The sequence below is a fragment of the Oncorhynchus mykiss genome, chromosome 25 (genome assembly GCF_057628025.1).
Source record: "Oncorhynchus mykiss isolate SJ-2025 chromosome 25, ASM5762802v1, whole genome shotgun sequence".
In the NCBI taxonomy this organism is placed as follows: domain Eukaryota; kingdom Metazoa; phylum Chordata; class Actinopteri; order Salmoniformes; family Salmonidae; genus Oncorhynchus; species Oncorhynchus mykiss.
The window spans coordinates 46,779,855-46,794,273 of record NC_143046.1 but is presented as its reverse complement, the minus strand read 5'-3'; positions in this window follow the sequence as shown (position 1 = coordinate 46,794,273).

Here is a 14,419-nt window from a genome sequence, read left to right as displayed (position 1 = left end):
GAAAAACTTTGTTCCAAAGTGCATAATTATGATTCTTCCTAAATCAACCCCAATCGGAACAACTCCTTACTAAATGTAAACCAATGACACCGACAGTATTTGTGTTACCTTGAAATCTAGATTTTCTAATCAAAGTCCTCCCTGGGATGGAGCAAATTCAGTTCATTGTTTTAGGCTATCCAATGTCCACCCATCAACAGCCTACAATGAAAGTATAAGCCTACTTAAACCTAAATTAAATCCATGCAGGGCTGGCTCCACGCATAAGTGACATAAACTGTTGCTTAGAGCCCTTGTTTTATCAGTCACTGACAGTAACTCAATTAGCCATGTCAGCTAACATTTATTTCATTGTTAACTTAGTCTCGACAGTTAACTAAATGTATAGTAATCATGGCAGAATATCGACCGGGCACGTAGAGCAGTTCTCTCTCTGTGGGTCTAACCCCAAGAAGTTCTGAAAAACGGTTAAAGACCTGGAGAATAAATGTGGGTGTTACTGACAAGAAGCACATGGCTGAGCTCTTTAATCACCACTTCATTAAGGATTCCTATTTGACTCTGCCATGCTTCCTTGCCTTCCAACATTTCCTCTTCTCCCACCCATTCTAATGTGACTATCCCCGATGCTCCTCCCTCTTTTTCCACTGCCCCACCACAAAAGTTTCCCCCTGCATGTGGTCACTGAGTCTGAGGTGCTAAAGGAGCTCCTTAAACTTGACCTCAATCTGGTTCAGATGGTTTAGACCCTTTTTTTCTTTAAGGTTGCTGCCCCTATCATCGCCAAGCCTATCTCTGACCTTTTAAACCTGTCTCTCCTCTCTGGGGAGGTTCCCATTGCTTGGAAGGCAGCCACGGTGCATCCTTTATTTAATAGTTAGGATCAGGTTGATCTCCCCCTTTATAGGCCCATTTCTATTTTGCCCTATTCATCAAAAGTGTTGGAAAAACTTGTCAATAATCAACTGACTGGCTTTCTTGATGTCTATAGTGTTTTCTCGGGTATGCAATCTGGTTTCTGCTCTGTTTATGGATGTGTCACTGCAACCTTAAAGGTCCTAAATTAGTTCTGCTGCTATTTTTAATAACTTGGCCAACGTTTTTGATACGATAGACCATTCTGTTCTTGTGTGCCGGCTAAGGAGTATTGGTTTTTCTGAGGGGTCTTTGGCTTGGTACATATCAAAGTTGCAGGCTAAGGTTAAATCTAGACCTGGTTTCCTCTATCGTAATCGCTCCTCTTTCACCACAGCAGCCAAACTAACCCTGATTCAGATTACCATCCTACCCATGCTAGACTACGGAGACGTCATTTATAAATCGACAGGTAAGGGTGCTCTCGAGCAGCTAGATGTTCTTTACCATTCGACCATCAGATTTGCCACCAATGCTCCTTATAGGACACATCAATGCACTTCTGTAAACTGGTCAGCTCTGTATAACCATCGCAAGACACACTGGTTTATGCTTATTTATGAATCCCTCTTAGGCCCCACTCCCCCCTATCTGAGATACCTACTGCAGCCCTCGTCCTCCACATACAACACCCGTTCTGCTAGTCACATTCTGGTAAAGGTCCCCAAAGCACACACATCCCTGGTTCGCTCCTCTTTTCAGTTCGCTGCAGCTAGCGACTGGAACGAGCTGCAAAAAACACTCAAAATGGACTGTTTTTTCTCCATCTCTTCATTCAAAGACTCAATGGACACTTACTGACAGTTGTGGCTGCTTCGCATGATGTATTGTTGTTTCTACCTTCTTGCCTTTTGTGCTGTTGTCTGTGCCCAATAATGTTTGCACCATGTTTTGTGCTGCTAACAAGTTGTGCTGCTGCCATGTTGTGTTGCTACCACGCTGTGTTTTAATGTGTTGCTGCCATGCTATGTTGTTGTCTTAGGTCCATCTGAATGTAGTGTTGTGGTGTCTCTCTTGTCGTGATGTGTGTTTTGTCCTATATTTAGAATTTATTTTACATTTTTAATCCCAACCTGTCCCCGCAGGAGGCCTTTTGCCTTCTGATAGAAAGTCATTGTAAATAAGAATTTGTTCTTAGCTGACTTGGCACAAGGCGGTGCCATTCTGTGAGTTTATGTGGCCTACCACTTCACGGCTAAGCCGTTGTTGCTCCTAGACATTTCCACTTCACAATAAAAGCACTTACACTGGACTGTGGCACCTCTAGCAGGGCAGACATTTGACAAACTGACTTGTTGGAAAGGTGGCATCCTTTGACAGTTCCACGGTGAAAGTCACTGAGCTCCTCAGGAAGGCCATTCTACTGTCAATGTTTGTCTCTAGAGATGACATGGCTGTGTGCTCGATTTCACAAGTGTGGCTGAAATAGACGAATCCACTAATTTCAAAGGTTGCCCACATACTTTTGTTTATATAATGTAAATCAAGTAAATGGTTTGACGATGGCCTAATATTTAGGCTAACTGAGAGACAATTTTATTATAATTTTCTTATCATGTTGGCATCATGTCAAAATCCCACTTATTGGGGTAAATCATTGGCCTCATCAATATTAACTTTGCAGTGTGTAATTAACTGTTGTAAACGGCCTCATGTACGATTTAATGGAGCATTAAAATGGTGGGAAGCTGCTAAGTTGGCAGACTGCAGAGAGCATGACCTCCTACACTATATCAGCACCTAAATTGCATTCCGAGCTGCACTTGCTCCTCATTTAGGAAGACATTTTAACACCTAGCCTATACTTTCTGGAACCAACTTGAAAATTATCTCTTCATGCAATGATTTTGAATTGCAGCTGAGATTCATTCCGACTCCAGTTTTAACAAGACAATATCATGCAGAAATTCCTCTATTCTGAATGAGTGAATATGAACAAGCAAATAAACAACCTTCACATCTTCAAATTAGTCAAAAACCAACACGAGTGTGTGTTCATTAAGCACCAAACAAAATAAAATGGACTGAAACAGCAAGGGACTACCTGGATCTTTCCAATAAGAAACATACATTTTAGTTTTCCATTGAAAACCTTTTCCATTACGGGCCTTATTGAACCCGACCAAGGTGTCACGAGAAACAATTGGTCATTTACCATCCCTTCTAAAACAAAGTGACAAGTACATTCATAATCAATGTCAAACAGGATATGATTATAATAGGCCATATAGATACCAATTCAATAAGTTTACAAAAGTTACAAAATCAGTCACTAAAGTACTGTAGTTACTACATCCACAGTTCTATAACATTAATATTGACAGAGCATGTCATGCGTACACAAACTTCAAACCGTTTGATGCTTGCCATAAACCAAATGCTTGCCATGAACAGACAGCAAATGCTATGCACTCAAATCAAATTCAAATCAAATCAAATGTTATATGACATATATTTATAGCAGATGTTATTGCAGGTGTAGAGAAATGCTCATTTGAACACCTTCGTGCACACAGATTTGTAGATGACAGTACACAACCTCTGATCAGAGGAGATGACACAAGAAGTTTAGTTAGTTGCTGCTTACAGCTCATCTTCAAAGAGCAGGGGAATACAGGGCAAAATGCCAAAGAGAGTGACAGAGAGAGCTGAGAGAGAGAAAATTAGGGGGTTTGAAGAGAGAGACTAGACAGCGAGAGAGAGAGAGACGGGGAGTCTTCCTGCGGTGAGCACTTTAGATCTCATCCAGTTGCACAGTAAATCATAAACTCATATGGCAATTTCTTATTCGCAACCCGGCGCTTTGTTGACAGCTTTTTATACGCTAGTAAAAAGGTTGACATGCCTCTCAAAAAACATCAGGAGCAATGGCTCTAGTAAGGCCTTACTTTCCGAAGCAGGGAGGTGCCCAATTTCAGTGATACTTTTTAAGCATCTGTCACTTTAAGGACACTTTATGCAATTTGCTCGGTGCTTTTCAGTGGATGTTAAAGGGCAATTCTGCCAGTTTTCAACATCATATTCATTATCTCCAGCACCACAGCAGTGCATGTGCCATGACCAGAGTAGGCACATTTGCTATTTAATGCAAACATTTGTTTGTGACAAAACTATAGGTCGAGTTGAGAATGAGATGGAAACACATTGAACTTGAGGTTTTTATTCGGTATAGTACATGAAAACAAGCAACAGTATTTGGCAATCAATGTATACAACTTTGATGCCCTTTCTTTTTTTGTGAGTAGGGAACATAAAAAATGTTGAAACTTTCTGGCATCACAGCAATATAACTTCAGCTACATTGAAGTTACTCCCATGCTGTAGTTCTTGACTCAAGGTGGTTTTCTCATCTTTAGAGAGCAGCTTATTACAACGATTACCTCCTGGCTGTTCAGCCCACGATTTTCATCTCCCCAAGATGTCAAAATGAGTGTAGGAACTGTGCCTACCTTGTTGTGCCGGCTCCTGTTCCACTGATCTGGACTCTTTGGTTGGTTTAAGCATTCATAGTGTCCGTCGAGTTCTTACTCTGATAATTAGAACCTAACAGTTGGCATTGTCAGCAGGATTCACCATGGTTTTTAATCAACGTTTATTCTTCCCAAAGAATCGAACGGCAAGAGACATTCACACAAGCACTGATTTTTAACCATTTCTTCTATGCTGAGTCTACTCCTACACATCTGAAAATCCAATGCATCTCTGTAGCTAGACAGAACCTTAGTGATACCTGTTCTTCCTCACTTCATCTGACCTGACCTCTGCCCCAAAGTGCACACCCCTCCCCAACTCATGGCTGTCATGTTGACTTGCACCAGACAGTGTATTTTCTCTTCCCATAGGATCCCTTATGGCTAACAATAATATATCTGGACATAATAGTAATTTTTATAAATTACCCTCTCTCCCTCAGTTGAAAGGAATAAGTATATTACATGATTTCATAAGTCAAGAAATCAGAACCAAACAGTATTCAATGTCATTTCTCTAAAACAGGCTACAGGCCACATGTGCCACCAAGTCAGAACAGTAGGCTAAGTTGTGAGGGGGAAAGGGACCAAAATATTAGGGTGAGGCACATGGGCTACTAAGAGCTTACTACACAACATAAACTTAGTATTACTTTCTTAGCTACAGTACACATGCAGTGGGGAGAACAAATATTTAATACACTGCCGATTTTGCAGGTTTTCCTACTTACAAAGCATGTAGAGGTCCAAAAATCCAGAAAATCACATTGTATGATTTTTAAGTAATTAATTTGCATTTTATTGCATGACATACGTATTTGATCACCTACCAACCACTTGTCTAATCTGATAAATAAATATAAATAAATAAAGATTTACAACTCTGTAGCAAAACTCACATTTCTTCCTCGTTTAGGACAAAAGAGAGAGACCTTGGACAAAGGACTGTTGACATGTAGTGGAAGCCATATGAATTGCAATCTAGGAGCTGGAATTGAATAGGACCCATAGCTTTCCATTGTAAGAGCATGGGATCTCAAAAAACAACTTCCGGGTGGTTTTTCTTTGGATTTTCCCCTGCCATATCAATTGTGTTATAGTCTCATACATTATTTTAACATTTCTACAAATGTCGAAGTGTTTTCTATCCAATGGTAGCAATTATATGCATATCCTGGCTTCTGGCCAGGCAGTTTACTTTGGGCACGGCAGTCAGATGGAAAATCTGAAAAAAGGATCCTAGCCCTAACAAGATTTAACACCCAGCAACATATTGCCAAGAGGATGGGTCTCTACAGAAGATGTAAACGGTACAGCCAAATGGTTACTTGCATAATAGCAATATCAGAAATAGATAGTGTCAATACAAATAATATACAGTATGTAGAAGAACAATATCAATGATAGATGATGAAGTTATATGCATACAATCAGGGGTAAAGTGGCTGAGCAGCAGGATAAAAAAATAATTGTGGCAACAACGTATGGCATGTGCTAGGAGAGAGTCATTTGAATAGAGGCACTGCAGATAGTGATGATGACTGGTCCGTCTGAACCACGCATGAACAAGGGAATCTTTATTCGGAGAGTTTCTGTCCTGCCCTTGACTTTGGTGCAGGGCATATGTGATGTCCATAGCCTCTTCGTCACAACACTCTCTGATCTTCTCAAAAACATAATGTTGTCTATCTGTGTCCAGTCCAGGTGGTACTTGTACAGGCAGACCATCTATTTGAGGAAGGATGTTAGCGTTGCGCAGCAGCTGAAACCTGGTCCAGACTGAGACTGATCGCTACTTGGCAACAACAACAAAGCTGTAAAACAGGAAATAACCAAAAAATTACATTACAACCTTACAACCTTGCACAACATCAATTCACCTCCCAGGTTTAGATAAGAAGAAGAATCTCATACAATGCACCTGAAGTGCTGGTACTGCTTGAACTGTGGCTGAGCCTGAAGTACGGAGTCAGGTGTTGTTGCCAGCCATAGGTTTCCACCAGCACCGTACCATCCTCCAGTCCAACCAGCTGTGGGATGTTGACCCCTGTCACAGTGCTGTCCTTCACAACACCAGCAATCTCAGACAGTGTTCATTCTGGTCTTTCTGAAGCTCTGCTTGATGAGGCCCGAAACACCAGTTCTTGTTTTGGCCACTGCAGTTATCACAATTCAGGTCCACACGTGTTTCCCCCAACTCCTGTAGTTGGTGAAGAAATGGTGCATGTAGTTGATGACTGCGCTGCTGCCTTTGCTGGATGACGTAGCCGACGTGAGTAAGACATTTAAACGTGTCAACCCTCGCAAGGCTGCCGGCCCAGATGGCATCCCTAGCCGCGTCCTCAGAGCATGCGCAGACCAGCTGGCTGGTGTGTTTACGTACATTTTCAATTGCTACCTATCCCAGTCTGCTGTCCCCACTTGCTTCAAGATGGCCACCATTGTTCCTGTACCCAAGAAGTCAAAGATAACTGAATTACATGACTACCGCCCTTTGCACTCACTCCTGTCATCACGAAGTGCTTTGAGAAACAAGTCAAGGATCATATCACCTCCACCTTACCTGCCACCCTAGACCCACTTCAGTTTGCATACTGCCCCAACAGGTCCACAGACAATGCAATCGCCATCACACTGCACAGTGCCCTATCCCATCTGGACTAGAGGACTACCTACTGTTTGTTAGAATGCTGTTCATTTACTACAGCTCAGCATTCAACACCATAGTACCCTCCAAGCTCATCATTAAGCTGGAGGCCCTGGTCTCAACCCCACCCTGTGCAATTGGGTCCTGGACTTTCTGACATTCCTCCCCCAGGTGGTGAATGTAGGAAACAACATCTCCACTTTGCTGACCCACAAGGATGTGTGCTCAACCCCCTTCTGTACTCCCTGTTCACCCATGACTGTGTGGCCATGCACACCTCCAACTCAATCATCAACTTTGCAGACAACACAACAGTAGTGGGCTTGATTACCAACAACGACGAGACAGCCTACAGGGAGGAGGTGAGGGCATTCAGAGTGGGGTGTCAGGAAAACAACCTCTCCCTCAACGTCAACAAAGGATATGATCGTGTACTTCAGGAAACAGCATAGGGAGAACCCCCTATCCACATTGACACTATTGGAGAAGGTGGAAAGTTAAGTTCCACGGCATACACAGAAACTGAAATTGTCCACCCACACAGACAGTGTTTTGAAGAAGGCGCAACAGCGCCTCTTTGACCTCAGGAGGCTGAAGAAATTGGGCTTGTCACCTAAGAGCCTGACAAACTTTTACAGATGCATAATCGAGAGCATCCTGTCGTGCTGTATCACCGCCTGGTATGGCAACTGCACCGCCCTCAACCGCAAAGCTCTCCAGAGGGTAGTGCATGGTCTGCACAACTCATCACCGGGGGCAAACTACCTGCCCTCCAAGACACCTACAGCACCCGATGTCACAGGAAGGCAAGAAATATCATCAAGGTCAACAACCACCCAAAGCACTGCCTGTTCACCCCACTACCATCCAGAAGGCGAGGTCAGTACAGGTGCATCAAAGCTGGGACTGAAAAACAGCTTCTATCTCAAGGACATCAGACTGCTAAACAGCAATCACTAGCTGGCTTCTTTCTACATAGATACTCAGATACACAGGCTTCTTTCTACATAGATACTCAAATGACTGGCCACTTTAATAAATGGATCCCTAGTCACTTTAAACAATGCCACTTTAATAATGTTAACATATCTTACATCACTCATCTCATATGTATATACTTTACCTTATACCAACTATTGCACCTTGCCTATGCCACTCGGCCATCGCACATCCATATATTTATATGCACATATTCTTATTCCAACCCTTTAGATTTGTGTGTATTAGGTGGTTGTTGGGGAATTGTTAGCTATTACTGCACTGTCGGAAATAGAAGCACAAGCATTTCGCTACACTCGCATTAACATATTTTAACCATGGGTATGTGACCAATAACATTTGATTTGACATGCCTTTATCAATCAAGTAGTTAACTTGTTGTGGTATTCCTTCACAGCAGACACCAAACAAGCCACACTTGCATGGAGTTAAAAGTAGATGGGACCTGGCTGAATAGGGTAAGTAAGATAGTGCACCTGCAAACAACAAAAGAACATTAAGATAAGTTAATGAAAAGAAAATGTAACATAAAACGTATTAATTTTTGAATGCATCATTATCAGGTAAGTTTAACTTACCTACAAATGTGCAGAGCAGCAGCACTGCATACAGAAACAACATCTTGGAAACTGGAAGTTAAAATGATAACACACCGAAATACAGAAATAATGTGAGATCAATAAAAGTAGTGTCAATCATGTTGGAGGTCAATTAAATAATCAAAACGTGTTGTTTTATTCTATACATACCAAGTGTTGTCATCGATTCCTTGTAGATGTGACGTGGTGAGGGTGGACCCAGGTGCAGAGAAGAGACCAGGCGAGGAATCAGTGGTTAAGGATTAACATAACTACTGATAAACAGTAGCCGCAGGATCAAATCCACTCCAAAAGTCGAACGAGCAGTAGATGGCGGGCGCGAGCAAGATGAAACATCATTGCGCTTGCAAATACTGAGTCGAGAGAGAAGAAAATGGTCGAGCTAGCAGGGGACCGGTCCCCCAAGTGCACAGGTCAGTCAAGAGCGCCAATTAAACTTTAGAGCGTGCAATTCTGACTTTGAGCGAGCAGAAGAACATCGTCACATTACCCCCCCCCCCCAAAAAAAATGTATTCAAATGTGTAAAAATGCATTCAATTGTCTCTCAATTTCTCAAATTGCTCTCTTTCAAGTCTTGGCACCTTTGGGTTTGGATTTCAGGCTGATTAGGGGGTGGGTTTACAGGCGGGTGCGTGTCTAGAAACCTTACTTTCACTGGAGTGATTATGACCCCATCCTCAGTAGCCTATTCCAGCAAGCTATTGGAAAACGCAAGCACTTATTATTGTGAAATCGCCTCGCTATTCAATCATAAACTAGTCTGTTAATTTGAACTAAGCAAGCTGCTAAATCGTTCAGTTTATATCTTGTAGAGTGGCGATAGGGGGCGATAGGCTACCTGCCCAACGGCTGTATCCAGGCACTCCGCTTTGCGTTGTGCTTAAGAACAGCCCTTAGCCGTAGTATATAGGACATATGACATACCCCTTGTGCCTTATAACCTAATAAAATAATTTGAATATATGGCAAGAGAAAAGATAATTCGCCCCTTACAAACTCGCCAGATCATTTTACATCAATGGATGTCGATTTAACTTGTTTGATTGCTATGATTAAGCATTGTCATAGTTTGCGATAATTATTATTTTGAGGAAACCCGAATTTAGCTTCTAACGTCATTACAAGTTACTAAGATATTCCTTCTTAATTGGCTCGGTAACGTTTTGGAAAAAGGTGTCACATTCTGACCATAGTTCTGTTATTTTATTCTTTGTTTTAGTATGGTCAGGGCGTGAGTTGGGGTGGGCAGTCTATGTTTGTTTTTCTATGTTGGTTTTTGTGTTCGGCCTAGTATGGTTCTCAATCAGAGGCGGGTGTCGTTAGTTGTCTCTGATTGAGAATCATACTTAGGTAGCTTGGGTTTCACTTTTGGTTTGTGGGTGTTTGTTTCCGTGTTTCGTTGATTCACGTTTATTATTTTGTTCCAGTGTCCAGTTGTGTTTTTTTTTTTATAAATCAATATGGACACTTACCACGCTGCATTTTGGTCTGATCCTTAGGAGGAAATCCGTTACAAAAGGGTTGATAGAAAGGGCAACTCCTCTCTTGATGTGAAAAAAATTGAGGTTGGTTTTCAGGCCTTTTGGCCCGGTTTTGAGTGGTCATTGGGCTAGAAATGTTAGCTTCACCTGGCAACTCTGGCTAGCCGGGTTGAGCAGTAAGCGCCGAACAACTTGGGAAACCCATTAGATGTATTGGGAAATACATTCTAATAGGTATACTATACCTTGAGTGAAATCTACTTGCTAAACTTAGCTAGCTTATTACTTGTTCGACCAGCAAAACGAAAAGCAGACAGCTCAAAAAAAGCAGTCAACTCAGGCAAACACCATTAATCTTGAGTCCTCTAATTGCAGGCAGGAGCCAGTATTTAGGGGATTAAGCCCAGGGAAGGACACGCACACAGCATGGTACCTGGTACCATTCATCCAGTACATAACCAGTCCCAAATAATAAAATATAAACTGACAAACCAGCTAAACTCAGGTTAACATGTCAGAATCTGTTTTATTCGCCAAATACATTTGCATGTACAGGAATTTGAATGTGAAATGGTGCTGCCACAATAGACAGAATATGAGGACAATAAACAGAATATTTAGACAAAAAATATATAGTTGCAGAATTTCCACAGATCCACACTATGAAGACTAAGTGGCAGGCAGCCTAGTGGTTAAGAGCGTTGGGCCAGTAACTGAAAGGTAGCTGGATTGAATCCCGAGCCAACTATGTCAAAAAATCTTTTGATGTGCCCTTGAGTGAGGCACTTTTCTCTAGTTGTTCTGGATAAGAGAGTGTGCTAATTGACTAAAATGTAAACAATTAAGTGAAATTGTGTATCACAGCAGCATCCCACTGCTGGCTTGCTTCTGAAGCTTAGCAGGGTTGGTCCTGGTCAGTCCCTGGCTGGAAGACCAGATGCTGCTTGAAGTGGTGTTGGAGGACCAGTAGGAGGCACTCTTTCCTCTGGTCTAAAAATGATCCCAATGCCCCAGGGTATTGCCCTGTGTAGGGTGCTGTCTTTTGGATGGGATGTTAAATGGGTGTCCTGACACTCTGAGGTCATTAAAGATCCCATGGCACTTATTGTAAGAGTAGGGGTGTTAATCCTGGTGTCCTGGCTAAATTCCCAAGCAGTCCCTCATATCATCACGGTCACCTAATTATCCCCAGCTTACAATTGGCCGATTCATCCCCCTCCTCTCCCCTGTAACTATTCCCCAGGTCGTTGCTGTAAATGAGTATGTGTTCTCAGTCAATTTACCTCGTAAAATAACGGTAACACAAAGAGCAGTGTGCAGTTTAGGGATGAATGTGCAATGTTCAGGTGGCAGGAGGTTTTGATTGCGAGAACTAGATTGAGAGAGAGAGGAAAATAAGATGTCAGGAAATGTCTCAGACAGAGTTCAATTGGAGTTTAAATGTTTTAACATCTCAATGTTGCATTCAAGGTAGCAGTCCATTTTAAGATCGCTGTATCAAAACTGTGGTTAATCATTTAGCCAAATAAGAGATAACAAAATGTGGGACTGAGCTGCAGTGCAATTCCACGTAAAAAGAGTGATGCTGACACAGATTTTTCACTTTAAAATGTATGTCAAACAAAAAACAATGATTTCAAAGGGAAACAAACCATACAACTCTATGCACAAGGACTATTTTTAACAATTTGCAATCATTGGTTTCTTTGAGATACATTTTAAAGGGAAAAATCTGTGTCAGCATCACTTCTACACCATTTGTCAGTCAGCATGGCTCAGTACTGAACAGCATGCCGTCAGTTCATGCCCAACCCACCTCGTGGAGAACTCTCCTCCTATAGGTTCATTCCTTACATACACTACTCATATTGTTTAGCAATGACTATCACATACATTCAGTGTAGAACCATCATTCTAACCAATAATATGATTGGTGAAAGGGGGATACCTAGTCAGTTGTACAGTTGAACACATTCAACTGAAATGTGTCTTCTGCATGTAACCCAACTCCTCTGAATCAGAGAGGTGCAGGGGCCTGCCATGATCAACATCCACAGAACCTGAGGAACAGTGGGTTAACTGCCTTGCTTGGGAACAGAACAACAGATGTTTACCTTGTCAGCGCTGGATTTGATCCAGCAACCTTTCAGTTACGGGCTCAACGCTCTAACCTGCCGCCCTACTAGTAGTGGTTTCTTTGCAGCAAAAAAAGAAAGGTCCCTATCTTTCAAAGATAATTAGTAAAAATCCAAATAACTTCACAGATCTTCATTATAAAGGGTTTATACACTGTTTCCCATGCTAGTTCAGTGAACCATAAACAATTAATGAACATGCACCTGTGGAACGGTCATTAAGACACTAACAGCTTACAGACGGTAGGCAATTAAGGTCACAGTTATGAAAACTTAGGACACTAAAGAGGCCTTTCTACTGACTCTGAAAAACACCAAAAGAAAGATGCCCAGGGTCCCTGCTCAGCTGCGTGAACGTGCCTTAGGCATGCAACAAAGAGGCATGAGGATTGCAGATGTGGCCAGGGCAAAAAATCACAATGTCCGTACTGTGAGACGCCTAAGACAGCGCTACAGGGAGACAGGATGGACAGTTGATCGTCCTCGCAGTGGCAGACCACGTGTAACAACACCTGCACAGGATCGGTACATCCGAACATCACACCTGCAGGACAGGTACAGGATGGCAACAACATCTGCCCGAGTTACACCAGGAACGCACAATCCCTCCATCAGTACTCAGACTGTCCGCAAAAGGCTGAGAGAGGCTGGACTGAGGGCTTGTAGGTCTGTTGTAAGGCAGGTCCTCACCAGACATCACCGGCAACGACGTTGCCTATGGGCACAAACCCACCGTCACTGGAACAGACAGGACTGGCAAAAAGTGCTCTTCACTGACGAGTCGCGGTTTTGTCTCACCGGGGTGATGGTCAGACTCGTGTTTATTGTCAAAGGAATGAGCGTTAAACAGAGGCCTGTACTCTGGAGTGGGATCGATTTGGAGGTGGAGGGTCTGTCATGGTCTGGGGCGGTGTGTCACAGCATCCTCGGACTGAGGTTGTTGTGATTGCAGGCAATCTCAATACTGTGCGTTACAGGGAAGACATCCTACTTCCTCATGTGGTACCCTTCCTGCAGGTTCATCCTGACATGACCTTCCAGCATGACAATGCCACCAGCCATACTGCTCGCTCTGTGTGTGCTTTCCTGCAAGACAGGAATGTCAGTGTTCTGCCATGACCAGCGAAGAACCCAGATCTCAATCCCATTGAGCACGTCTGGGACCTGTTGGATCGGAGGGTGAGGGCTAGGGCAAAACCCCCAGAAATGTCCGGGAACTTGCAGGTGCCTTGGTGGAAGAGTGGGGTAACATCTCACAGAAAGAACTAGTAAATATGGTGCAGTCCATGAGGAGGAGATGCACTGCAGTACTTAATGCAGCTGGTGGCCACACCAGATACTGACTGTTACTTTTGGATTTGACCCCCCCCCCCCCCTTTGTTCAGGGACACAGTATTCAATTTCTGTTAGTCACATGTCTGTGGAACCTGTTCAGTTTATGTCTCAGTTGTTGAATTTTGTTATGTTCATGCAAATATTTAAACAAAATAAATGCAGTTGAAAGTGAAGATGTTTTTTTTTGTTGCTGAGTTCAGTTTTGTTGATGCTGAGAACAGAATGCATTTGTTTAAAAAAAAAAAAAGTAGAACATTCTCTGAACGTAACTAAAGTTTTCTTGTGGTTTTTATGGAATTTCTTGTGGTTTTTACATTCCCAGAATATTGCAAAGAAATCACACGAGAACCATACATTCTCGGAATGTTCTGAAAACAAAGTCGCACCAGTTTTGAAAATGTTCCCAGAATGTAGTAAAAATAGGACATAAAACCACATGAGAACTTGTGTGGAATGTTCTGTGGAAGTACTGAAATTCCTACAGAAAAACGTTTCTTAACCTTGGAACAATTTGGGAACACGACATTAAATAAAACCACGAGGAAACCTGCACCAAACGCTATGCTGAAATAATGAAATTCCCACCGAATAATTTGTTTTCCTAACGTTTTCTGAACCTTTGGAGGACGTTCCTAACACATTAACAACATTGTAATTAACTTCTTAACTTGGCCAAAAACCAGGGAAAATGCAGTGCGGTAAACTCAAATAAAATGATATAAAAATCGAACTTTCATTAAATCACACATGTAAGATACTAAATTAAAGCTACACTCGTGAATCCAGCCAACATGTCAGATTTAAAAAAGGCTTTTCCACGAAAGCATAAGAAGCTAT